This window comes from Myxine glutinosa, chromosome 6 (genome assembly GCF_964187855.1).
Source record: "Myxine glutinosa chromosome 6, kmMyxGlut1.1, whole genome shotgun sequence".
Classification (NCBI taxonomy): Eukaryota; Metazoa; Chordata; class Myxini; order Myxiniformes; family Myxinidae; genus Myxine; species Myxine glutinosa.
The window spans coordinates 148,074,132-148,101,262 of NC_136266.1; the positions used below are offsets into that span (position 1 = coordinate 148,074,132).

A 27,131-nucleotide genomic window follows, 5' to 3' on the forward strand; every position below is an offset into this window, starting at 1 on the left:
TTCAAAACACCTCATCACCAACTAATTCAAAACACCTCACCACCACGTAATTCAAAACACCTCACCGCCATGTGATTTAAAAACACCTCACCACCATGTGATTTAAAAACACCTCACCACCACATAATTCAAAATACCTCACCACCACATGATTCAAAACCACCACCACGTTATTAAAAACACTTCACAACCACGGAAACAAAAGTTTGAGGGAGTCGTTAAGTGACAACACAGACACTGCCCAGATGTGTAGATATATACAGGATAAATGACTGTACCCGAGTTGCCGTTTTGTGATGGTGTAAACCAATCATAATTCAAACAATTATTTTGCACAAATGCATTTGTAATATACGTGATATCACATTTTACAAACAATTGAAGTTGAAAAAAAAATCTTTGCCAAAAAATTCCAAAATTTTTTTTTTTTAAATGGACGTTTTTCAAAAAACATACCCTTAGGACATACCGACGGGAGAGATATGTGCATACCAGAAGTTTGGTACGATTTCACAAAAGTTTGAGAAAGTAGTTCAGTGACAAGACAACACAACACAACACAGGACAGACGCTGCACAGATATATATATATACGTATGTGTGTATATGTATGTATGCAAATTATATGATATTTAAATGTACGTTTTACAGATATTTCTTCGTTTTTATAATAAAATGCGAATCTCCTCACAAACCTCCTCACCTCAGACCCGACCCCACTCACATGAACCTTCGCCAGTTGCAGTCCGAGGTTTGCAAAGACCACCCAGAAGTTCTTCTTCGTTATTGATTACTTCCTGTTTCCGTGCATAGTTTTTTTTCCCCTTTGTAGGAAGATTGTTATTCACATCAGCAATTTGTGTGCCGTCGCCGCATTGCAGTTTGAAAATAAAAGAGACGATAAAGGAGAAGAAGCAGACAGCTTCCGGGTGAGGAGTGAAACCACGTGCGCTGCTTTGTCTGCAATGGTGGATTAACGAAAGTGCACATGGACACGTGCCCAGGAAGCCCCCAAATTCAATGACGTCATGCAATCAACACAACCCGAGATCATGAGATATGAGAGACAACGCGAGACCGATCATGGTCCATCATGTTTCTCGATGAGACGGAGGGAGGGTCTCACTTTGCGGACAAAACACATCACCTTGTGAGTGGTGATGGACACAGCGAAAAGAGAATGCTCCAATGCTCCATGTCGAGGAGAGAAAGCATTGTCACGTGATTACTCAATTTAAAAAAACGTTTTTCCTGATATTTAACGACACGGGACTTTTGTAAAATTAAGGCGTGAAGTTGATATTAGTAGAATGTATAATGTTTACAAATACAACAATAATCACATTAAAATTGTGCAATGGCGAATGTTAATACATACTTATCGATATTGTTTCGCAAATGCACATGATAATTAATATATTGTGCAATGAATGACAAAAGAAAGTTCATCAGTTGATGAAATAACTCGTGAGTTCGGCGGACGATGCGGGTTTTTAAATCAGAACTTCTGCGCCGCGGATGATGATGCAACCAAACTGTCGGTGATGAAAAGCGAAACATAGCTCAACTTGAGCAGGGAGAGGGAGGGCGAACGTTGGCATCTGTACCTGTATGATCGGGCACTCACCTCACCAGGCACTCACGGACCCATAAGCATATCTCCGACACCGTCAAGATGGCGTCCCTCTCATCTCTCCCACAATCCCCTTCCGTGAGTTCCGTCTCCATCATCATCCCTTCCCAGCAATCCCTAAACATCCGGCAAATCACCAACAACAACCACAAACTCGGAAATTATCAAGCACGGAAAAATGAACACAACATTTTCTCCCCTCTCCCACCAGGTTCAGGTGTGGAATGACGTCACAAAATCTTGAAAACGGCTGGGGTGCTGGGGGGTTCTTTGAGGCCGCTGCAGTGCCCCCACAGGTTCAAGCCCTCCTTCTATATCAGCCGTATCACCTGTATTGGTGGGGCACGTACCAACTCCCAGCTGGCTCGGTGTCATCAAAGGCTGGGTCACAGGGGCCGCCACTTTCCGTGTGCGTGTTTCCATCTTTCATTTCATTTTGATAATTTAATTTTGCGGATACGTTTCATTCCATTGACGCAAAGATACGTGGTAAACTCAGCTGAAACTTGAACAGTACTCAGTGGCGAGCATACCTCCGCCAGGTGAACAGTTTACCTTTTGTATCCTCGAGTCGACCAGACAAATCACAATACAGTTCAGAATCATATTTAATTAAAATCATCCGTCCACAACTTTGAGATGTCCTACTTTGTATCGTTTTGGCCCCATCTCCCAATGGTGAAGAATCATTTTTAAAATTCTACCAGCTTGATCCGGAGCCGGATCTTCACCAAAATTGAATCAATTATTCCTTGTCACACACCCAACCTCTCAACCAAGTTTCGACCAAATCTGTCCACAACTTTTTCAGATAACCTGACATGTATCGTTTTGGCCCTATATCTTCCAATGGTGAGGAATCACTTAAAATTTCTAGTAGCCAGATCCGAATGCGGATCTTCACCAAAATCTAATCATTTGGTCCATGTCACATACGCGACATCTCTGCCAAATTTCGTCCAAATCCGTCGACAACCTTTTGAGATATATCTTGTTCACAAACAAACGGACAAATAGACAGACAGACAGTGGTGAAAACATAACCTCCATCCACCTTTGGTGGCGGAGGTAATGAACTGTGTGCCATTATCCGTGGTAATGACCTGTGGCACCCCCCAATGAGTTATCAGTGTGTCCAGGATGTGGATAATGTTCTGGGAGGCAACTGATCCCACTGGAACAACCTCAAGCCACTTCGAATGTAAATGGTATGCGACCACCAGATAGCGTTGATGGTGAGGGACAACCCAAATTTCTCCACAAATGTCTAGTTGTCGGTGTTCCCAGGGGGGAGACGGCCAGGGAACTGGCTGCAATGGAGGCGATACGGGCTGTCCAGCTCGTCCACTGATCAAACAAGCCGTACAATCCTTTGCCAAAGTCTCAATGACATGGTCAATGCCGGGCCACCACACCAGGTCACGGCAACGTTGCTTGACCTTGTGTTACGTGCTCCTCCCCAAACCCTGGTCACGGTGTACCTCCGAGCCCCGAGGGGAGTCACGGCAGAAAGATGTGTTATTCTGTATGTCACCGATCAATGGTGAAACCACACCAATTGTTACCAACAAACAAGTATTGTATTAAGATCACACAAGAATAACAGAACAACAACAATAGTAATCAATATTGTACAACCAATATATATTTCCTATGATGGTACCATCAGGTTCGTACAATATAACTCACTGTGCTCAAAGTGAGCGAAAAGAAGAACATTCCCTGTAGTGAAATCGTATCTGTACTGAACCCGAGGGGGAATGCTCGCTGCTCGCTGTCATCGTTGTCACCGCTAGGGGCGTGACTATAAGACCTGTTGCTGTGTCGGTGCTCCGGGACTTCTCCCTTGTGACATGTTACATCGGTAGCCTCGTTAATGGAATGATGTGTTGATCTAAATGCAATTAAGTGTTGTGGAAAACCATTCAGGTCCACACAACTTGCTGTGTCGGTGCTCCGGGACTTCTCCCTTGTGACATGTTACATCGGTAGCCTCGTTAATGGTACGCCTTTATAGAATATCTAGCTTGCTTGCATTGAATGATGAATGGCTTCATGAGATGTCGCATCGTATGCTTATTGTGTGTTTCTACTTCTACAGGAATGATGTGTTGATCTAAATGCAATTAAACCAAACCGTTGGACTAAAGTTGTGTGGACCTGAATGGTTTTCCACAACACTTAATTGCATTTAGATCTGCTGACATGGCTGGCAACTAGACGTTGACGGTGTCCATTTTCAGCGCCGACCCACAAGCCACGGACGGAGGCTTGCAACTCAAGCACTGGCTCCGACAACTGGAGCATCTCTTTGATGAGCCTGAGACCGCTCCGACGCCTGCCGCGAAGCTGGCGATATTACACTCAAAAATCGACTACCGGGTCTACCACGCGGTCGCTCAATGCACGACGTATGATCTTACCATCGCGGAGCTCAAGCGGCTTTACATAAAACAAAAAGCCCTGTGTACGCGCGTTATTTGCTGCAAACGCGACGGCAGCAGCCCAACGAGCCTATGGATCATTACGCCCAGGAGCTCCGGCAGCTCTTGCTGGACAGCGTCAGGGAGCCACGGACTCCCGAGCAGGCTAAGGATGATCGACTTTTAGATGCCTTCATAGCAGGGGTCTCCTCCCAGGAACTACGTCTCAAACTCTTGGGGAAGACCGACCTGACCTTCGCTACGGCGGTTGAGCATGCGACGGTGTATACCGAAGCGCGGATGCAATCGAACGCCTATGATCGCACGCGCCTTTTGGCGGGCACCTCACTACACGCCCGGCCGGAGAGTGCCACTGACGAGGACGTGGATCCGCCTGCTGAACTCCGGGATGCTCCGGAGGATGACCCTACCCTGACAGCTGCCGTTACGACCAGCAGACCCAAGGCCTTGCGCGGGGCCGCATGTTTTTTTTGTGGAGGGCCTCGTCATGCCCGAGTCGTGTGTCCGGCACGTGACGCTATTTGCCATTTGTGCTCGCTAAAGGGACATTACGCGAAAGTGTGCAAGAAAACGGCACGTGGCTCGCGGCCCTTCGACTCGCGCAGCCGCGGCCGCGCGGGCGCAGCAACCTTGAACGGGCTCGTAGCAGAACCCACGAGCCCAGCGCCTTACCCGACTTCGAAGGGGAGGGCCGCTCTCTGCGGCCCGCTGGGCGCTCAGACGACCTTGATTGGCGCCACCGGACAGCCACCACCGTCTCATTCTCCATCGGGGACAAAGGCCGCGTCCTTGGCCAAACCACGGGCCACACTTCACCAAGCCCCTCGTACTCCTCGAGTCGCCCACGAGCTAACGGCGGCCCCCGCCCCGTCAAAAGAGTTAAGGCAACTTTCGAATACTACGGAAGCCTTTTGTCAAAGCGACCAAAAATGTAAAAAGGCAATTTCGAATACTACGGAAGCCTCTTGTCAAAGCGACCAAAAATGTAAAAAGGCGATTTCGGATACTACGGAAGCCTTTATCTGCCAGGAGTGTCAAAAGGCAATGTCAAATACTACGGAGGCCTTTTCTCGTCGGATTTTGAATCGCGAAACACTGGAATGCTGGGGAAAGCCCTCTGATGACGATAATGGGATCCCCATGGCCAACACAGCCTCCGGCCACGCTCGCAAAACTGCTGCTGGTGTAGGATCCACCCGCGAGGCTGGACCGACCCATTCGGGGGGCTCAGTCCCGCTCCCAGCTGCCTCGTCTGGCCTGGCTCAAGCCCTTATTCCCCTTATGGTTGAGGGCCATTGTGTTCAGGCCTTGGTGGATACCGGATCTACGGATAGTTTTATCGACCAACGACTTGTGCTCAGGCATGGATGGCGGATCGGGCGGTCTACGAGACGGATCTTCATGGCTTCCCAGGGACTGCGGCTCAGCACGAAAGGGGAATGCCGATTGAAACTCGTGCTAAAGGGACGGGTTTTCCCTGATGTACACCTTATGGTTTTACCCGCATTATGTGCTGATATTCTGCTAGGACACGATTTTCTTAAGCTGCATGGACGTCTGGTAATGGAGTTCGGTGGGCCTGACACTCTTGTTGTGGGGGCGGACGACGCGCTAACGGTGTGCGCCCTAGCGCAAATGGACGTCCGGCCGCTTTCGCTGTTCCCCAATCTAACCTCCGACTGTACCCCCGTCGCGGTAAAATCGCGACGCTACTCTCGCGCGGACATGCAATTCATTGCGGACGAAACGGCTCAGCTCTTGAAAGACGGCGTCATAGAACCTAGCAGGTCGCCGTGGCGCGCTCAGGTCTTAGTGGTGCGCAGCGAGGCCCATCGCAAACGCATGGTAATCGACTATTCCCAAACGATTAACCGCTTTACACAGCTGGATGCCTACCCCCTTCCGGGGATGGACGCGCTAGTGCAACAGGTATCCCAGTATTCGGTCTATAGTACTCTCGATCTCCGTAGTGCGTACCACCAGATCCCTATCTCTAGGGCGGATCGTATCTATACCGCTTTCGAGTCGGGGCAGCGGTTGTACCAATTTACACGATTGCCTTTTGGGGTGACGAACGGGGTCGCTTGTTTCCAGAGGGCCATGGATGACCTCGTTGCGCGGGAGCACTTAACCGATGTTTTCGTCTACCTCGATAACCTTACGGTTTGTGGATATGACCAAGGGCACCATGACGCTAATCTGAAGCGCTTCCTTGAGGTCGCGCAACGGTATCACTTAACTATGAACGAGGATAAGTGCCGATACTCCATACGCACCATAGATCTTCTGGGGTACACCGTGACCCATGGCTCTGTCTCTCCGGATAAGGAACGTCTGCGACCTTTGCTCGACATGGCCCCTCCCTGTGATCGGGCGTCCCTGAAACGCGCCCTTGGGCTGTTCGCCCATTACTCCAAATGGGTGCAAAATTTCTCCGCGAAACTGCGCCCCCTTGTGGCCTGCGACACCTTTCCCCTGAGTTCAGCCGCATTGACGGCCTTTGAAGGTCTTAAGACCGACATCGCCTGAGCCGCCGTAGCAACCATCGACGAGAACGGCTCGTTCGTCCTCGAAAGTGACGCCTCGGATCAGGCCATCGCGGCGACCCTCTCCCAAGGGGGACGTCCCGTGGCTTTCTTTTCACGGACTCTTACCTCCGCTGAGCGGAGGCACTCGTCCGTTGAAAAGGAAGCGTATGCGATCGTCGAGTCTATTCGGCGATGGCGCCCGTACCTACTCGGGCGGAGCTTCCAAATCATCACGGACCAGCAAAGCGTTGCGTTCATGTACGACACCTTACACGCCCAGCGCGTTAAGAACGAGAAAATCACTCGCTGGCGTATCGAACTCGCCGACTTCTGTTACACCATCAAATATCGCCCCGGGAAGGATAACCAGGCCGCCGATGCCTTATCGCGCCCGTCTACATGTGCTGGTATCACCTCTTTGGAGGGCCTACGGGTGCTGCATGCCACTGCGGGCCATCCCGGCGTAACGCGTTTCGCTCATTTCGTGCGGAGTGGGAATCTCCCTTACTCGATTGACGATATCCGCCGTATCTGTCGCGACTGCGCTGTCTGCGCGGAAATCAAACCGCGTTTCTATAACCCTCCTATGGGGACTCTGGTGAAGGCTACACGCCCGTGGGAACGCTTGGCGATGGATTTCAAGGGCCCTTTGCCGGTGTCGAGCGGCTCTCGCTATCTGCTCACTATCGTTGATGAGTACTCACGATTCCCCTTTGCTTATACGTGCGCGGACATGACTGCTGCCACGGTGATGCATTGCTTACAGAACTTGTTCTCAATGTTCGGTTACCCGGCCTATGTCCATACCGACCGGGGTGCGGTCTTCTTGTCTCAGGAGGTGCGCAGCTATCTGCTCCAAAACAACATTGCGTCTAGTTACACCACGCCGTACAGACCCCAGGCTAATGGGCAGATCGAACGCTTCAACGGGATTATCTGGAGGGCCGTCATGCTCCATCTCCGGACCCTCGGCCGGGGCCTCGATAAATGGGCTTGGTCGCTACCTGCGGCGTTGAACTCAATCCGGGCTCTCCTGAGCACGGCAACCAACCAAACTCCCCACGAGCGTCTTTTCCACCACCCCAGGAGCTCGGGGTGTATACGGTCTTTGCCCAGTTGGCTCGCTGGGCCCGGGCCGGCCTACCTTAAACGGGCGGTTCGCGCGAGCAAGTACGACCCCCTTGTGGACAAAGTGCAGATTCTCCAGGCTAATCCTGAGCATGCTCGTGTGATGACGTCTGATGGTCGTGAGACTACTGTCTCCGTTCGTCATCTTGCCCCTTGCGGGGTCGACGACCTTAGTAGGGATTCGGACGAACCGGTCGAGCCCATCTATGAGACTATGGCCTCTCCCGACGCTCCCATCGCCGACAGTCCACCGACCCTCCCCTCGTCGAGACTGTCCGGGTCCGACGACTTGGCGTTAACCCCTTCATCACCCGACCCTGTTGGCGCCTCTGACTCCGGGGATACAGGGTTACGTGATGCCGTACCCGGGGAATTTCGAACGCGTGCTGGCAGAGAAATTCGCCGCCCGGCCCGATACGGTTGGGCCGACTGATACTCCGCACCCTATTCATGCTGACGCTCACTTGCTTTTAGCCACGCGGCCGTATAATTCTGACGGGGGGGAGAATGTAGTGAAATCGTATCTGTACTGAACCCGAGGGGGAATGCTCGCTGCTCGCTGTCATCGTTTTCACCGCTAGGGGCGTGACTATAAGACCTGTTGCTGTGTCGGTGCTCCGGGACTTCTCCCTTGTGACATGTTACATCGGTAGCCTCGTTAATGGTACGCCTTTATAGAATATCTAGCTTGCTTGCATTGAATGATGAATGGCTTCATGAGATGTCGCATCGTATGCTTATTGTGTGTTTCTACTTCTACAGGAATGATGTGTTGATCTAAATGCAATTAAACCAAACCGTTGGACTAAAGTTGTGTGGACCTGAATGGTTTTCCACAACATTCCCAATGTCTCTATTCTGGCATCAAGCCAAAGTCGATCCGCTCCAGTGATCGTCAGAACGATGTCCAATCGAGACCAGAATCCCCTTCGGATGACAGTCACAGTCACGCTGCTAAAGCTGCGCAAAGGTGCCCTCAAGGCAACTGGGAAATCACACCCTCGGGTATGGACGTTCCACGGCTCCCACTTGGCGAACCGCAGATTTCCCACTCAAAAGCCACTTTACACACAGACACACCAGATTAACGTCTGAATGCGGTGAAAATGGTTGAAGCGAGGTGAAGAACCTTGAGCGAAGCGCAAATCCTGCGCGAGGTAAAAATGGCCGACGGCCAGTTCTCGTGGCGTAATGGCACTCCGATGATTCTCTCCGGAATCAACCACAAAACCTGTCATGCAGGTATATCTGTCACAGCGATAACAACTCTGTCGCAGGAATCCCTTTCCCAGGAAACCCAAAATTCACACGTGACCCTCGTTCGCCCAGGACCTTGAAGCAACTCGGCTTCTTGTCCGACTCACTCGCGCCGCCTTCTCTTCCTCCTCTTCCCTCTTCGTCGTCGTCCGGTTCCGGTTTCATTTAAAACATTAACTTTTTTACCTTTTGAAAATAGTAATCTCTTTCCCTTAAACGACAACAATAATAGTACATGGAATCAAAAATGTTTACAGTGGATGAAAACCACAACAACGGAAGTGACGAATCCGTAACACTTCCCCCCCCCCCCCCCCCCCTCAAGAAAGAAAGTTTGAACATCGTGAAAACTTTCTTTGCAGGCAAAAACTCTTTTAACAAACAAAAGTAAAACTCACACCAAAATGATCAATTCACGTGAGCCACAATAATTAATATTCCCCAAAATAAAGCAACAAAACTTCCAAACAACCTACAGGAATTTCGAAAGTTAGTTAACTCTGGAGAAAGCATCAGCAACGACATTGTCCCTGCCCTTTTCCTGCTCAATTTCCAAGTTGAACTGCAAAGCCAAACTCCATCTCATTAACCTTTGGGTTTTATTTTTCATTTTTTGAATGAAGGTTAAGGGGTTGTGATCAAAAATCCACAGCAAAGCAAATCGATAGCACTTTTTGAAGGAGGCCGAGCTGAGAGCCAGGTTTCATGGTGGTTGGGTGGTGAGGCCTGGAAATATTCATTGCATGGACGCATTTAGGAACGTGGAGTTCACGGGTTAATCCGTGTAGGAATCTTGGCTCGGCTGCTCCTGAGCACTCAGTGCTTCCAACTCTTCTCTTGATCATAAAAATCATAATCACGGTTGTAGAGTCGGGTACTGTAGTCACGTGAGTGGCGGTCCCCATCTCGGCTACCACCATAATAGTCATCCCATCGAGAGTTGCCAAAACTGCGCTGCTGCTGCTGGGAGCCTCCGTAGTAATCACGACTGCGGCCACCAGCAAAACTACTACTCCCACCCCGGGAGCCATAGCCACCCATGGAACTACCTCCACGTTTTCCTCCTCTGTAGCCCCCTCGACGCCCATGGCCTGCCTTCTCTACTGTCATGGTCCGACCATCCAAATCCTTTTCTGCATCTTTGGCGTCCTTTGCGTTTTCAAACGTGACAAAGCCAAACCCTCTCGACTTTTGCGTCTCCCTGTCTTTTATCAGCAGCACTTCCAAGAGTGGTCCATATTTGCCAAAGATAGAGTCCAGAACATCTTCACTTGTGTCAAAGTTCAGTCCACCTACAAAGAGCTTGCCAACATTGCCTCCATCCACGATTTGTGTGTGCTGACACTTACTTTCAGGGTACTCGACAAGAAGTGCCTGTGCAAAGCATGACGTCAGTACCTTCTCCTTCTCTTCAGAGCACTTCCTTCCCATAACACGAGTCGTGGCACAGGATGGAAAGATACCCGGAATCTCCTGCTCTAACTGTGCGGTGTTATTTTCCATACTAGGCTTTTCAACAAACATCGGATTACCAGAAACTCGACAACCGGCCAAATCATTCCTGATAACAAAAGAGATTCCCTCTACAGGAAGAGTGGCTTGTAAACCTACGGTGACCGGTCCTGACACCAAATCAAACTTCAAATGGATGACATGAAGATGAGCTTTAACATAGCCACCAACCCCCTGTAAAAGAACACGAACACCAGTTGCCGTCTTCGCTGATAATGGCAAAATGCCCTCAAGCATCAAAGATTGATGTGCTCCTGTCCCTCAATACCCAAACAGGTCTCTGGTTCGTTAAGTCTCCATCCAGTGACACAAACCCCTCTGAAATAAAAGGTTTGTAACCCTCTTGAACAAGGTCGTTCTGTGATGCCGTAACTTTGGCATGGGAACCTTCACAAGGCACTGTCCTCCAAGGACGATTTCTCGCATTGGCCAATGCATTCGGAGTTGTACTAATCTGACTCCGCTCCTGATTTTTCCTTTTCAGGGCAAAACATTGGGTCATCAAATGCCCAGGTTTCCTGCAAAAAGCGCAAGCGCAAGGAGGAAAAACTCCTGGTCTGCTTCGGGCCCCCCGGAAGATAAACTGTCTTGGAACTGTAGTCTTCTGATCCCTAAAACTCACGGTATCAGATTTGTCCCCATAGTCATCTCGAGGCCGCCTCCGTGAATATTTGTTCTCCACCCCTGATTTACCATAACTCCCCTGGCTAACTCCAGGCGGGAAGTTAGGTTTGTGGAACCCCATCCTGTGTGCCAAGGCATAGTCATCTGTCTCGGTTGCTGCCTCATACAACTCTGGTACTTTCTTTTCATCCAGATGTACTTTAATGTCCGCGTGGACACACTGTTTGAATTCCTCCACCAAGATCAATTGTCGCAACAGGTTGAAGTCTTTCCCAATCTCATTCGAGTCACACCACCTATCAAACATGGTTTCCTTCCTTCTGGCAAACTCCACATGGGTCTCACTCTCCCTCTTCCTGGCATTCCGGAATTTTTGCCGGTAAGCTTCAGGGACCAATTCATAGGCTTTGAGAATGGCTTTCTTCACTTTCTCATAATCTGCACATTGGTCAATCGGTAAAGCCGAATAGATATCTTGAGCTTTACCCACCAGAACACTTTGCATTAACATAGTCCAGGACCCCACAGGCCATTTTAGCATTTGAGCCACTTTCTCAAAGTGTAAAAAAAACTTGGCTACCTCCTTTTCATTGAAGGGTGGAACCAGCCTCAAATGCCTACCGACATCCCAAGTGTTCTGACTCGTTGTCGAACTAGCCGGCATGGATACTACTTCTCTCCGTTCTCCCAGTAATTCCAGCTCCTTGAGTTTAAGTTCCTTCTGATACTCCATGTCATGTTCCTTTAACTCCCTTTCGGCTCTCCTTTCCTCTGCTCTTCTTTCTTCTTCAGCTCTCCTTTCCTCTGCTCTTCTCTCCTCGAGTTCTCGTTCCTGTTCTGCTCTTCTTTCCTCGAGTTCCTTTTGAGCTCTCCTTTCCTCTGCTCTTTTTTCGTTGAGTTCTCGTTCCTGTTCTGCTCTTTGCTTTACTGCTTTCCTTTCCTCTGCTTTTAACCTTTCCTGGCTCTGCAGTTGCATCTCCATTTTCCGGAGCTCCACATTTTCTTTTTCCTCGGGTAACCAATACAAGGCTACCTCTTTCCATGTTCCTTGTCCCACCAGATATTCTACCACCAATGTCTGCATCTCTGCTTTCTTCATATTAACTCGGACCTCCAAGTTAAAATATTTGGACAATATCAAGAGTTCCGATCTTTTTAACGCTTGTAACTGTGCCTCATTAGGGGACGCCGCAAACTTTTCTGCGTCAAACACCATGGTGACTATTAGTTAGCACCTGTTAACCTTCACACAAAAATTTTCAATTTTTTTTTGAAAAATTTGGGAATGTTAGAAAAATTCCAAATTTGGGAATTTTGGGAATGTTAGGGAATTCTATCCCGGACGAGGATGTTAGAGAATTTAATCCCGGACGAGGATGTTAGGGCATTCTATCCCGAACGAGATTTGGGAATTTTGTCAGCAAAGACGAGCCCCCAATTCCTGTTACGTGCTCCTCCACAAACCCCGGTCACGGTGTACCTCCGAGCCCCAAGAGGAGTCACGGCAGAAAGATGTGTTATTCTGTATGTCAAAGATCAATGGTGAAACCACACCAATTGTTACCAACAAACAAGTATTGTATTAAGATCACACAAGAATAACAGTACAACAACAACAGGAATCAATTGTACAACCAATATATTGTTGCGGATCTCAGTGTCGGCCTTTCCCCTTACCAAGGGGGGATTAGTCCCCTTGTATTTGACTAGCCGATGGGACCCGGGACCTGTGATGTCCTTCCCGGACAGCGTTAGATAGGGTGTTAGGATTATGAATTCGCTATTACCTAAGTACTAACGCTGACCGGAAATTAGGAAATAAGCCCCGCCCGAATCACGGGTGTTAGTGAAAATGCCGAGCGGTAGCGATCCGTGACCCGAGCCGTTATCAAGGACTAAACCCGATCCAAGCGGTTTGTAATCGTGCCACGCTCACCCAATGAAGGAAATGACTGAAACGGTCGAATTTGGAAGAAAAGGAATAACACAATTTATTTACACTTTGTACAACAAAGAAGAAGAAGGAGAACACACAGTGCAGCCTTATACAGTCTTAACTTATCCCTGGACAAACGGGCCCGTTCACTCTCAGACACACTCAGACGGGGTTGCAGACGAAAAGGTCGATGGTCCAGGGATGGCGTCCAGGCAACTCGTTCTCCGGTCCCCAACTCGCACTGCGAAGGAGATGAACAAAGACGGCAGGAGCTCTCCACGTGTCGGTCTTGCGCACGGGATTATCACGGGGTGAATGGCAGGCTGGCTTTTGCGGTTACACTCGCGGCTCAGCCGCGTTCATAATAAATGGATGGCTCGCAATCGTTCAATTAGCGCGACCAATGCGCTTCGCCCTTCTCAACTCCACTGCAGCCACTCCTGTTGCACGAGTCCTGCTGGCAAGTCCTCATAACCCAACTTCAACAGCGCGCATCCCTTTCTCTTCTGGTCCTTTGCTGGCAGGTCCTCTCAAAACGCGCAATTCGTTGCAGTCCTCCCGCATAAGTCCTTCTCATACGAGTGCTGTTGCGTAAGTCCTGTCCAAGGGCTTTACGCGCTGGCTTATATAGCCTTGCTCAGCGAACTTTGCAGCACTTGCTAGATGCGCCCTTACCACGCCCTCTCAAGCCATGCCCACCGAGCTCTGGTTGGCTGGTGCCCTAACCGTCACCGCCTTTGACGTGCTGCTTGACGCGGCCACACCCCGACCTCGCGCTCCTCCCCCTTTTCAGGCCGACCTCGCGGCCATCCGACTAGCAAAAGGCAGCTAACGCTGCTGGCGGCCAAAGTGTAACAAACGAGGCAGATTAGCCGAATGGGGCGCGGGATCGAGTTTGCCCAAAGATAGCATTGGGAGGAATTGAAGAGCAGCTGCAAAATGAAAGGACCTAAGCTTATTATTTCTTTACACAACGCAGATGTCACGAGGGAAATGGCCTACTCTTACACATACAATGACATAACTAATTCTAATGGGCCTACGTGTTGCTTGTGGACTAACTCTGGGTGGCAAACCTTCAACCTTTAATGATGTCATATGTACAAATTTTCAAAACCTCAACAATATATTTCCTATGATTGTACCATCAGGTTCATACAATATAACTCACTGTGCTCCAAGTGAGCGAAAAGAAGAACATTCCCAATGTCTCTATTCCGGCATCAAGCCAAAGTCGATCCGCTCCAGTGATCGTCAGAACGATGTCCAATCGAGACCAGAATCCCGTTCGGATGACAGTCACAGTCACGCTGCCAAAGCTGCGCAAAGGTGCCCTCAAGGCGACTGGGAAATCACACCCTCGGGTATGGACATTCCACAGCTCCCATTCGGCGAACCGCAGATTTCCCACTCAAAAGCCACGTTACACACACACACCAGATTAACATCTGAATGCAGTTAAAATGGTTGAAGCGAGGTGAAGAACCTTAAGCAAAGCGCAAATCCTGCGTGAGGAAAAAATGGCCGACGGCCCGTTCTCATGGCGTAACGGCACTCCGATGATTCTCTCCGGAATCAACCACAAAACCTGCCATGCAGGTTTATCTGTCACAGCGATAGCAACTCTGTCGCAGGAATCCCTTTCCCAGGAAACCCAAAGTTCCCACGTGACCCTCGTTCGCCAACGTTCGCTCAAGACCTTGAAGCAACTCGACTTCTTGTCTGACTCACTCGCTCTGCCTTCTCTTCCCCCTCTTCCTCTTTGTCGTCGTCAGGTTCCGGTTTCATTTAAAACATTAACTTTTTTACCTTTTGAAAATAGTAATCTCTATTTCCCTTAAACGACAACAATAATAGTACATGGCATCAAAAATGTTTCCAGTGGATGAAAACCACAACAACGGAAGTGATGAATCCGTAACACTTGACCACGCCCAAGTGACCCTCCTGAGCCACACTCAACACCCGTGCATGCAGCATGCTTGGCACCACCATGTGGTGTCCTCGTGTCACACAAAAATCGTTCCAACAGGATAGCTTGTCTTTCACCCTGGAAAACGGTATCAGTTTGTCTGCTACTCTGGCCGGCCATCCCCCTGTAATGTACGAACACAGGGTACCGAGAAGAAAGTCCTCCTTAGATACCCGCTGGATCTCCAGAAGGGACATCACATCGTGTAGGGGTCCATGCAAGAGTTGTATTAGATCCTGCTCTGTGTCTTCTGGTTCAGAACCGGTGTGAGCATCCATAACTGATCTGGATAAGTGGTCCGCCACAGTATTGTGAGGCCCAGGGGTCAACCGAAGCTGGAAATTGTACTGCTGGAGTCGGTCCGATCACTTGTACAATCGAAGTGGCTTGTGTCCCATGCCTGACGTGGACATCAATGCCGTGAGTGCCTGGTGATCTGTTCTGAGAGTAAATGGCCGGCCATACAGGTGCAGATGCCAACATTCGCATGCCCATACGCAGGCCAATTCCTCTCTCTCTCTCCCACGGAATATTATTGCTCCTTGGGACTCAATGCACTGTACGCAAAATCTATGGGTTTCTGCATACCATCCTGCATCTAGGACAAAACAGCCCTCAACGCCATGGCCGAAGCATCATAGGTGACCAACGTGGCACTGTTGATGTCAAAATGAGTGAGAAGATGGGCTGTAGTCAGCTATGTTTTCAACCTGTGTATGGCTGCTTGACAGGCTGGGGTCCAATTCCAGGAGGCTTCCTTCTTAAGAAGCTGATGTAATGGTAGGGCGGGTCATACTCAGGTGCCAAAATGAATCTGAAGGAAATCCTAACATGAGAGGTGTCTATATTAAGTGTTTTTTTTTATGGGGAATTCAAATATGAGTTTATTTTTTGGAGAGGATAACTCTAACCTACATCAATTTGTATTTCTAAATTGCCAATTTTACCCTTTCGAAACCCTTTATAAGATACTAGCTGAGGTACCCGGCTTCGCCCGGATTGAATAAGAATAATACAAATATATGATGAAAAGAACATGTATATTTTAGAGCAATATCACAGTACATTTCCTACATGACGTTTTGTCAATTTTCAATTTCTCAAAACCTCTTGATGTACAACATTTCTGGTTTTCTTACTTGGTGCCAAGACATAAAGATTGCTTGGTTTTCCAACCCTCGAGCAGCCCACGTACAGCTGGCCATGGGAAGTACCCGGCATTGCCGGGCGGGGCAAGGGAGGGGAGGAGGAAGGGGAGGGGAGGGGAACGGGGGGGGAGGAGAGGAAGAGGGGGGAGGGGAGGGGGGAGGGGGGGCTTCGCCCGGGTTGAATAAGAATAATACAAATATATGATGAAAAGAACATGTATATTTTAGAGCAATATCACAGTACATTTCCTACATGGCGTTTTGTCAATTTTCAATTTCTCAAAACCTCTTGGTGTACAACATTTCTGGTTTTCTTACTTGATGCCAAGACATAAAGATTGCTTGGTTTTCCAAGCCTCGAGCAGCCCACGTACAGCTGGCCATGGGAAGTACCCGGCATTGCCGGGCGGGGGAAGGGAGGGAGGAGGAAGGGGAGGGGAACGGGGGGGAGGGGAGGGGAACGGGGGGGGGGAGGGGAGGGGAGGGGAACGGGGGGGGGGGAGGGGAGGGGAACGGGGGGGGGGGAGGGGAGGGGAACGGGGGGGGGGAGGGGAATGGGGGGGGGGAGGGGAGGGGAATGGGGGGGAGGGGAAATAACGGGGGGGAGGGGAGGGGAATGGGGGGGGGGAGGGGAGGGGAACGGGGGGGAGGGGAGGGGAATGGGGGGGAGGGGAGGGGAACGGGGGGAGGGGAGGGGAACGGGGGGGGGAATGGGGGGGGGAGGGGAGGGGAACGGGGGGGGGAGGGGAGGAGAGGGTGGGGAGGGGAGGAGAGGGTGGGGAGGGGGAGGGGAGGAGAGGGTGGGGAGGGGAGCAGAGGGTGGGGAGGGGAGGAGAGGGTGGGGAGGGGAGAAGAGGGGGGGAGGGGAGAAGAGGAGGGAGGGGAGGAGGAGAGGGGAGAAGAGGAGGGAGGGGGAGGAGGGAGGGGGAGGAGGAGAAGGGAGGGGGGAGGGGAGGGGGGAGGGGGGGAACGGCTAGCTTGGCAAGCGATAGCAGGATTTTTACTTTTATTTTTACCTCAATGAGGGCTATATATATGGGCCGTGCTTGGAGCCTTCAAGTTCAATATAAAGTTTTTTTATGAAAAATAATGCAGATGTATAACAATCCACCAATGCAAGTTCAGAAATGAATGCAGATCCTTTACTTTGCGATACAAACGCAATTCCCGCCATTTCCACTCACGATCGAGGCCCTCCACAGTGGCCGCGCCTCTTCTTCCTCCTACAATTTCGTCTCACTTCTTTCACTCAAAATGTACGAAATTCTGCCGCATGAAATTATGTAGAGGCCTCGTCGGGGGGATATAAGGTACATAAGGAAGGCGTTGTAACAGAAGAATCAAAATAAAAGTGGAAGATCATGAGGAAATGGGAGCTATTCTGAACCCACAGCCAAACCCGACAAACCATTGCAATACACCCCGAACGTCTAGCGCCGCCACAAACCACCATGAAATTGCAGGTGGCGCGGTTTTTTTAAACCGTTGATATTAAAATAAAACGTAGCCTATAACCACCAGGATTTTATGCTGATTCCGAATCTGTGTCTAAAACTTTTCTCCGATGTGTAGTTCTTGAGTTATAAGCGGACATCCAGACAGACACACATATACACACACACACACACACACACACAGACACTCCTCCTTTATATATAGAGATTAAAAGACATAAGGGAAATCATTCATATTGACACAGCCAAATCAAATGTACATATTTATTAACAGGTGAACTGCATGTATATCACTGGTTACAATTACAAAGATAAATCTCTTTACTTCTTGAACTTTACCAGGTTGCACAAGCCCTGCTTTGACTCATTCTTGGACATCAGCCTCCTGCTGGCCTCCTGAGCCCTGATGCCTCCATCCCTCTTTTCCTGTGAGAAGTACTTAGCAGAAGCCTCAGTCACCATTTCAACAACCCTCTCAATGCTTTGTGTGTGGCAAGGCCAATTGAGCACCTCCATGGGGGTGTTGATGAAGTTCTTCACCTCCGAGGTGCTTAGGGAGCAGGTGAGAGGTGGCTCTGACACACCTTCTGACCAGCTGATCAAGTTACCAATGCTGGAAGCATCACAGTTGATGTCAGGTGTCTTTCTGGTCCTGACAGAGGAGTCCCCCAGCTGAATGTCTGGGTCCCCCTCTCCCCTGATGGCCAGGATTCTCTCCACTCCCTCAGTCCTCTCCTTCTGATCCTCAGAGCACAGCAGTGTTTGGAGGATGGCTTCACTGTGGGCATACCAAGCAGATCTTCTCACAGTCAGCATCACAAGGTCCAGCACCTCCTTCCTCTGGGACTTGAGGCAGTCCAGCTGCTTTCACACCAGTGTTGACATTTGTTGAGTCTCCTCCAATGGCCCACAAGGTCTTATCAAAACCCCTTTCTTTCAGCCAGGCAAACAGGACCTTAGCAATCTGCTCCACATGTGACTCCTCTTTAGTTGCTTTCTCTGGGGTAAAGTGGAACAGATAGTAGCTACCAGGCTCACTAACAACACTATAGTGTTCTTCCTTGATCTTTGCAGGAAAAGATTGGTCACTGCCCTCAGCTTCCATCATCACATTGGTCAGGTCAATCCACCCATCACTGAGGATGCAGGAGATCCCCCCCTCCTCCCTGCACTTCTCATCAAACTCTTCCCCCAGCTCTGTCATCAACTTCTCCTGTGCTCTATTGACCTTGTTCTTATCAATCCCTTTACTTGTATTGTCTTCTGTGATAATTCCTGCATCAATCAGAGCTGCAGTTGCTATCGCTGCAGTTGGCCTCAGCCCTATGCCATACCTTACACTAGCAAGGGCAATGTTTGGAATCTCATCATAGTTTTTCTGGACCTTTGCTGAAGCTGCAGGCTCAGTGTCAGTTTCAGGGAAGAGCTCAACTTCAGTGACAAACTCATCTTCAGCACCACTTCTCTCCAATTCCAGATCCTCATCACCATCTGACAAAAATCTCTCAACATCCTTCCTGGCTGCCTTCTCTGCTGCTGCAGCATTTGCCTCCTTACTCCTTCTCCTTTTCTCTGCATTCTTTTTCTTTTCCTGCCTTTCCAATGTCCTCACCTGTCTCTTGTGCTCTGGCAGATCAGGGCTCCCCATTTGGTGGGGTCCTTTACTTCCAACCTTCTCTTTCTGTCCCTTGATGTAGGCAAGATCTTTCACAGGAATCATTTTCTCTCTGCTGCAGGAACAGTTAATGTGTGCTTGGATCACACAGCCCTAATAGCCTCCCCCCTCACAACTGGTAATCTGACACGTGCAAGTCAAAATATCAAATAACTTGTCTAACTTGACAATGAACCTCTCTTTGGCATCAAGTTTGCCCTTCCCAAGAGAAAACTTCACTGCCTGATTCCAGACCTCCTTGAGCTTGGACATGATGGTCACCTTTTCATTGATAACAGGAGGCTTGAAAAGAGCATTAGCTTTGCTCCACTGACAAATCAGACCAGGGTCGATGTCAGACACGAGCTGGTCCACTGGGTAGTTCCTCCTGGCATCTTCACTTTGCTTCCTCAAGTAGATGCCATACCTCAGGATATCCCTCACAGTTGGCAGTTCAGACACCAACAGCTCCTGCCCAGTGCCAACAAGATTACTTAAATGAGAACTTGATTTCATCCTTGTTCTTACTTGAGCCATTTTTAGTAGTTCACACTGAAATAAAAACAATAATACACAGGTAAGTATCCACTACAGACAGATATTAAGGTATTACACAGGTATTACAGAAAACCGTCAAAATATTCACTTCACAGGTCACTATTTTCCTTCACATGTAACTCAGGCTAGCAATAGGTAAGTACACAAATCAATTAACAAATATAATATAAAACAAGGTAATTTACATCTAAAATTATTATCTATTTGTTCCTCAGGTTCCTAATCAAAAACGTACTTACTGGCAATGCCATAAGAAGAGAAGAGAAGACGGATGGATAAGGATTGCCAACCTCCTCAACATCGAGCTTTCAGCAACAAGATGGCTACAACTGCTGTCCCAACAGGAAGTTACCAAAATAAAAGCCCTAACTTCAAAATAAAAAACGTCTCTTTTTTCCAGAAGAATAGCAAAATAATCAAAATTTTAATAATAATCAACTGCAAATTGATGTAGGTTAGGGTTATCAGAATTTTTAAAAACCTCAGATTTGTGTTCTACACACCAAAATACGTAATATGAACACCCCTCTCGATTGATTTACAAAAAAAAAAAGTATGGCCTGCCCTAATGTAATGGTGCAGTGATGACTGAGTACTGTGGCAAGAACCGGATGTAGTAGGCTGCCATGCCGTGGAAGGAGCCCAGCTGAGAAGCAGACTGAGGCTCAGGTATGCGGTGAATCGCTTCCACATTGGACTGGAGAGGGGAAATTCCGTGAGATGACAGCCTAAATCCCAAAAACTCTATTTCGGGTACCACTAAAACACATTTGGAGCCATTCAGTGTTAAGTTGTGCTGAGCAAGTTTCTGGAGCACTTGGACCAAGCATTCATCATGTACTGAGGTGTTAGGACCATGTACTACTATGTCATTAAGTACAAGGACACGCCCGGGATGCCGGCGAAGATGGATAACATAATATTTTGAAAACAGCTGGGTGTGGAGAATAAGCCAAATGGCATCCGGTGTAAGGAATAACTCCGGGATGAGTCACCTAAGCCGTCAGGTCCCTGCTGTCTGAAGCAAGGGGAACTTGGAGATAACCTTGGCGTAAGTCCAACTAACTAAAGACCGTATAGCCGTAGAAGCAGGTAGTAAGCTCTTCAGCTGATGGAAGTGGATATTTGTCAGGAATAATTACTTTGTTCACTGCACTCAAGTCGACACAAACTCTAAGTCCCCCGGACTTTTTCTTTGCTATTACAAGGTTGGAAATCCAGGGGGATGCATTGATACGCTCTATTATGCCAGTCTCCAAGAGGACATTCAGTTCATTTGCTACATTTCCCACAAGGCAAGGGGAATGTTGAATGACCGGAGCCACAGCAGGATTTACTTTGGGTTGGTGAACAAATGCAGAGAGGGTGCCCAAACCATCAAAGCGTGCAGGCCATCGTTGCTGCCAGGAGGAGGAGGACACTTGCAATATGGCCGGGCCACTACAATCCGTCAAGGAAAAACCCAAGAGAAGCAAACAGCACGAGGCCCATTCAATTAGCACCATTTTTTGTAATGTAGAATGTAAACTTAGAAAGAGACTGGGCACAATAATGTACCGACAGCTGTAATGTGCTGTAGAAGTAGAATTTCTTTGTTCTACTCCGAAAACTTCAAGAAACTCGTTTTAGCAAAATCAATGTTTTATTCACTTTAGAGAATTTGTTGTATACTAAACCGATATCTTTAATGAGTCTTTGTTCCAGTCTTTGTTGAAGCTCGTTCTGTAGGTCTTCAGAACTTCACAGTCGGTCTCCCAGTTTCACTCTCTTTTTCAGTTGCACACTTCTCTTGGTTATATAGGAACAAATCCTTTGATGTTACCAGCATGCCGGGTCAACCCCGGGGGTTAATACCCCTGGGACATGAGAGCCTGCAAGCGTCTCTGGTTCCTTTATCCAAAAAGCCTTATTTAGCCATAGTTTGGGATGGAAAGCTAAAAGTACTTCATACCCCTTTGAGAGGTCACTTTCGTATGACCTGTCTGAGGGGGAATTTTGCCCATGGTTGAAACTGTCAGAGAGGTGACAGATGCATCTTCTAGCCTGTGTTCAGTGGATAGAACATAGGCTATTTTGATAGACACAGATGGCAGTCCAAGAGCGTTACACATTCTGTCCCTTAAATGAACTCTCTCTTGACCACCTGTTAGCTCTTTAACAGAGGCTAAATAGTTCAAGAGGATTCAGAGTTTTACCAAACTGCACCATAGAGCATATTTACACCAGATCACATTCTGTAGTTTTAACAATATGGTCAATTGTTGATATGAATATTTTATTCCACAACAGTGCCCATTACGTCAATTTTGGCATGTCCGTAACCAGTGAGGGTAGTGGAGGACCGTTGCAGTCATGTCGGAAAAATATTGTCTGCACGTTTCAAAATTCAGGAGAGACACCTTGGCACCAGTGTCCAGGAGCAGAGGTATGCACATGTCATTGAGAAAGACAACACATGTTTTAAAATTTGATGAAGTTGATAGGACGTTGATAGACGGTAGGATGTTGAAGTTGATGGACGAATTTTCGAAGCTCCACACGGTCTCCACATTTTCAAAGTTAAGTCTGTTCACAATTGTATTTTGTCGTAACTGTATTTTATCTTTCGGTGTGTGAACTTATAGTGTGTCCCTTGGATGTTTATTGGTGTTTTTCTCGGTGTTTATCAAAAATTAATCATTTGTTTGCCGCGCGGCGTGTGAGGCCTTGCAGCCTCAGGCTTCCCCCGTCGAAGTTTGTTTCTTCCCGTTACCCGTGTTTCTTCCCGTCGAAGTTTGTTTCTTCCCGTCGAAGTTTGTTTCTTCCTTCGCTGGTTTTGCTAGGTTTTTTAATTTTCCCTTCTCCCCCAAACTCCACTGAACATCTACTAATTGTCTAACGTTGCAACCTCCCCCCCTGCCCCCCAAAACGAAAAACAAACAAAAAAAACCTTTTATTTCCCTTTCTCCCCGTGTGCTTTTGTCCCATCGTGTGCTTTTGCCTCTGCCCACGTGGGCTGTCTCGCTCCGCCCCCATTTTCCCCTTGCCTTCCATCTTTTGCCCTGTTCAAGTGACTCGTGGTCGTCCCTCCAGGCGACCTGGGGGGATGTAATCTCCCCATTGGTATTTTTGTGAATATAAGATTGTTCTTCACACTTCTGTTTAAATATTGTTGCGGATATGAGGACTGTATATTTTTTTGATTGTGTGAATTATTATTATTGTTTATTCTGCGCCTCCTGCCTCCGGAGCTGTGTAAAGGTCAAAGGGCATCCCATAATTAGTCCATAAAGCATCCACACCACAGCCAATCATAGAATACCCCTGTTCAATAGTTATATCTTATTCTGTGTTTTAGGGTAAGGCTGTGTCTCCCATTAATTGAAATACTCCATTGCACCAGTGAAAGAGATAGATTCCCTTCATTCCCACTCCCAATACTTTCATTCCCATTCCCAAAACCTCCATTCCCCCTTTTCGTCGATTAGAAACTACCTCCGCTCCAATTACCGCCATTGACCACGAGGCAGGGTCGGAGAAGAAAGGCGTGTCTCCACCTCGTCATAGAGAGGAGGAGTGAGTCAGCCCCACTCGACCAACCATGAGCCAGGGGTTTGGCTAGAGAGGGCGGAGGAAGAGCGATCGGGGAGGTTCACAAAGGTTGAGGGGCGGGGCCTATATAACCCACGGCAGGGCGTTTCCCGGGGAGATGAGCTTTTACAGAGTCGAGGAGGGAGGAGATCAGAAGACAGGAAGGCCTTGAGTTGGACTAAGCAAGAGAGGAAGTTGTTGGACTGGGTGGGACTAAGAAAGAGAGAGAAAGAGTCCTGAAGCTTGTGAGGGAAGGAGAGAGAACCCGTCACACCAACCCCCCACCAGCCGCGTTGGCTCCACCAAGCGTTCACCTCCACCAAGCTCCGCGTTGGCTCCACCAAGCGTTCACCTCCACCAAGCTCCGCGTTGGCTCCACCAAGCGTTCACCTCCACCAAGCTCCGCGTTGGCTCCACCAAGCGTTCAGCTCCACCAAAGCTCCACCAAGCTCCGCGTTGGCTCCACCAAGCGTTCACCTCCAGCGATCCACCTCCTGCGATTCCTGTCAGCATTCCCCGCGTGAGTCTGTCTTTTGTTTGTTCTGTCCCTGGGTTAATTAAGACTGTAGGTAAGCTAGCGTTGCACTGTGTATCTAATCTCGTCTGTAAATAAACGTGACTGCTTTCTTCTTGATTATATGTGTAAATAATAAATCCAATTACTCTTCTGTACGTCTTCTCGTCTTATTCCTTTTTCCTCTTTGTATTCGGTCGCTTTAGAGTTTTCCCGATTGAATAGCGGTGGCGCGATCCAGCCAAAGTTTGGGGTAAATCGGGTGTTAGAGTCGGGGAATAACTGTTCGGTCGTGGTAATACACCACCGCTCGGTCAAAATAACATCTTAACCGCGTCCGCAACAATATGTTTAAACTTTCCCCTTCAGTGTTTTATTCAGTGGTTTATTACAACACGCTGTTTTTCTTCCTATTTGAAAGGCTCCTTTCAATTTCCTCTTCAACTCATTCCATTTCAAAAAAATATTCAATCTCTTATGACTCCAAATCACTCCATGTTCTAAATTCTCATTCATTCCACCCCTCCTCCATCGTTCTTAAATGGATCGCTAACTTGAAAATCACAACAAACCCAATTTGTTATAATTGTTCATCTTTCATTAATCATCCACTTTCTAAACTCCCCACTTGCCCCTCCCCTCCTAAACTCCCCCCTTGCCCCTCCCCTCCAAATCTCCCCCCTTGCCCCTCCCCTCCTAAACTCCCCCCTTTCCCCTCCCCTCCTAAACTCCTCCCTTGCCCCTCCCATTCAACTCTCTCCCCCAACCCCTCCCATTCAAATCTCCCCCCCAACCATCCCTCCCAAATTCTCCCTCCTCCCACCTCCTTCTCAAAGCTGCCTCCTCCCCACTTAATCTCCCTTCTATCTCATACCTCCACCTCCCCCAACCTTCGACTTTCCTCTGCCCCCCTCAAACAACCCCTCACTGTGCCTCATCCCATCACCATCAAACCTTTCGTCCTCCTCATCCTTCCCTTTCTTGTAACTCTTCTGTAATCTCTGACACACTATCAAATGCTCTTCCTACCTCCAACTCTCACCCTTCTTCTGACCCTACCCCTCCCCTCCCCTGTCCTGCACCCGATGCTCCCCCTCTCTCCTCATTAACGGGATGGACCTCAAACATCCGGGGCCTTCGCTCAAACCTGATTGATCTCTCCATTCAGGTTGCTTCTGACAATCCAGACTTGATCTGCTTAACAGAAACTTTCCTCCTTCAAGATATCTCTGATTCCTTAATATCTCTTCCTGGTTACTCCCTCCTCTGGTATGATAGACCTGAGCCTTGTCCTGGTGGTGGGGTGGCTATCTTTATCAAAAACTCTCTTCCTCACTCTCCCTGCACTACCCTCTCTCCACCCCACCCCCAGGAGTACCTCTGGCTACGGCTTCCTCTCCGCTCCCACATTTTGTTCACATGTGTTCTGTACCATCCTCCAAACAGTGATGACTCCATTTACATTTCACTGTCGGACAACATGGACCAACTTCTATCAACTCATCCAAACTCTCTCTTCCTCATATGTGGTGACTTCAACTGTCATCATGCCAGCTGGCTGGGTGTGGGTTCATCTCTCACCAGCCATGGCACCTCAGCAAAGGACTTCTGCGACTCATTGGGACTGACACAATCTGTCAATTTCCCGACCCGGATCTCAGTCAATGGAGTATCTTCTCTTCTGGACTTGGTTATGACTAACTTCCCTGCTAATATCTGCTGCTCTTCTTCTGCTCCAATCGGTTCTTCTGATCATGTGCTTGTTAAAGTGGACATCTCTCTGGCCATTCTCAGAGAGCCTCCTCAGCGCCGACGAGTCTGGCATTTCACTCAGGCCGACTGGCATGGTCTGCAAGCAGCCATCAATCATCTGGACTGGTCTCCCATCTCTACTGCCTCTGGCATCAATTCTTCCTGGGAATTCTTCCAAAGCAATCTGCTCTCTCTCTCTCTCATGCACAGATTTATTCCATCTCGTCTTCAGTTGTCTTACCCTTCCTCCCATCCATGGTACACTGAATCTTGTGGTGAGGCAGTTGCCCTGAAACAACTTGCCTTTGCCTCTTGGAAGGCAAATCCAACTGAAGGCAATCTCAGTTCCTTCCACCAAGCTCAAAACAAGTGTGTGTCTACCCTCAGGAGTGCCAGGAAGCACTATCTCTCCACACTTAAGATTGAACTCTCAAACCTGTCTCCTTCCTCCAAATCCTGGTGGCGTCTGGTCAAATCCGTTTCTGGTGTTTGTTCCCCCCCCCATCCCCCCCCACTTACCTCAAATGGCTACACAGTTGACACCGCACGTGACAAAGCCGAATGCCTCAACTCTGTGTTTGCCTCAAAATCTTGTGTCCCAAACCCATCTCTCTCTGTTCCCACCTTTCCCAGGCGAACCCAAATGTTCCTGGACTCTGTGTCCTTCTCTCCTGACAAGGTGGAGAAGTTGTTATCAAACCTCGACTCTGATTCTGCAACTGGACTAGACGGCATCAGCCCACGGGTCCTAAAATCCTGCTCTGCCGCTCTATCCCACCCTCTCTCTGTTCTTTTCACCCTCTCTTTTGCTCAATGTCATCTGCCAGCATCTTGGAAATCAGCAAACATTACCGCTTCACACAAAAAGGTGCAAAAACAGATCCTTGCAACTACAGACCAATCAGCCTGCTTCCAATTATCAGCAATGTCATGGAATCCATCATTGCTTCGGATATCAAATCCTTCCTCTTCTCCAATGGCTTGATCTCCGATCATCAATTTGGATTCAGATCAGGTCATTCTACTCTGGACATGATGCTTCTGCTGTCTCAACAATGGATGGAGGTCCTCAATGCCAAACAGGAAATCAGAGCTGTCTCACTTGACATATCACGTGCCTTCGATACGGTCTGTCATCCAGCTCTGCTCACCAAACTCTCTTCCTGTGGTATCGATGGAAATCTCCACTCATGGCTTGCGGACTTCCTCTCTGGTCGTAGGCAACGTGTGGCCCTGAATGGATTTCTCTCATCTCCCCTGCCTGTTCTGGCTGGAGTTCCCCAAGTAGTGTAGCAGCATAGCAAACCTGTTGTGCATTTTGTGATACAAGCACCAAATTTGGCACAAATGTACATTAATATGTTGCGAACATTTTCAGATATTGGGCCACTTGAAATTCTCTCTTTATGTCCGCCATATTGGATTTCAAAATGGCCGCCACTTGAAAT

The 27,131-nt window shown here is 48.6% G+C and overlaps 1 protein-coding gene across 1 annotated transcript in view; it reads right to left on the reverse strand.

The window, feature by feature from the left end:
- Window positions 1–27,131, reverse strand: part of LOC137416929 (uncharacterized) — a 146,376-nt gene that overhangs the window by 102,012 nt on the left and 17,233 nt on the right. The window contains exon 2 of the mRNA XM_078780664.1: window positions 1,607–1,749. The gene's annotated coding sequence lies outside the window, so the exon portion shown is untranslated. The remainder of the gene's footprint in view (window positions 1–1,606; window positions 1,750–27,131) is intronic.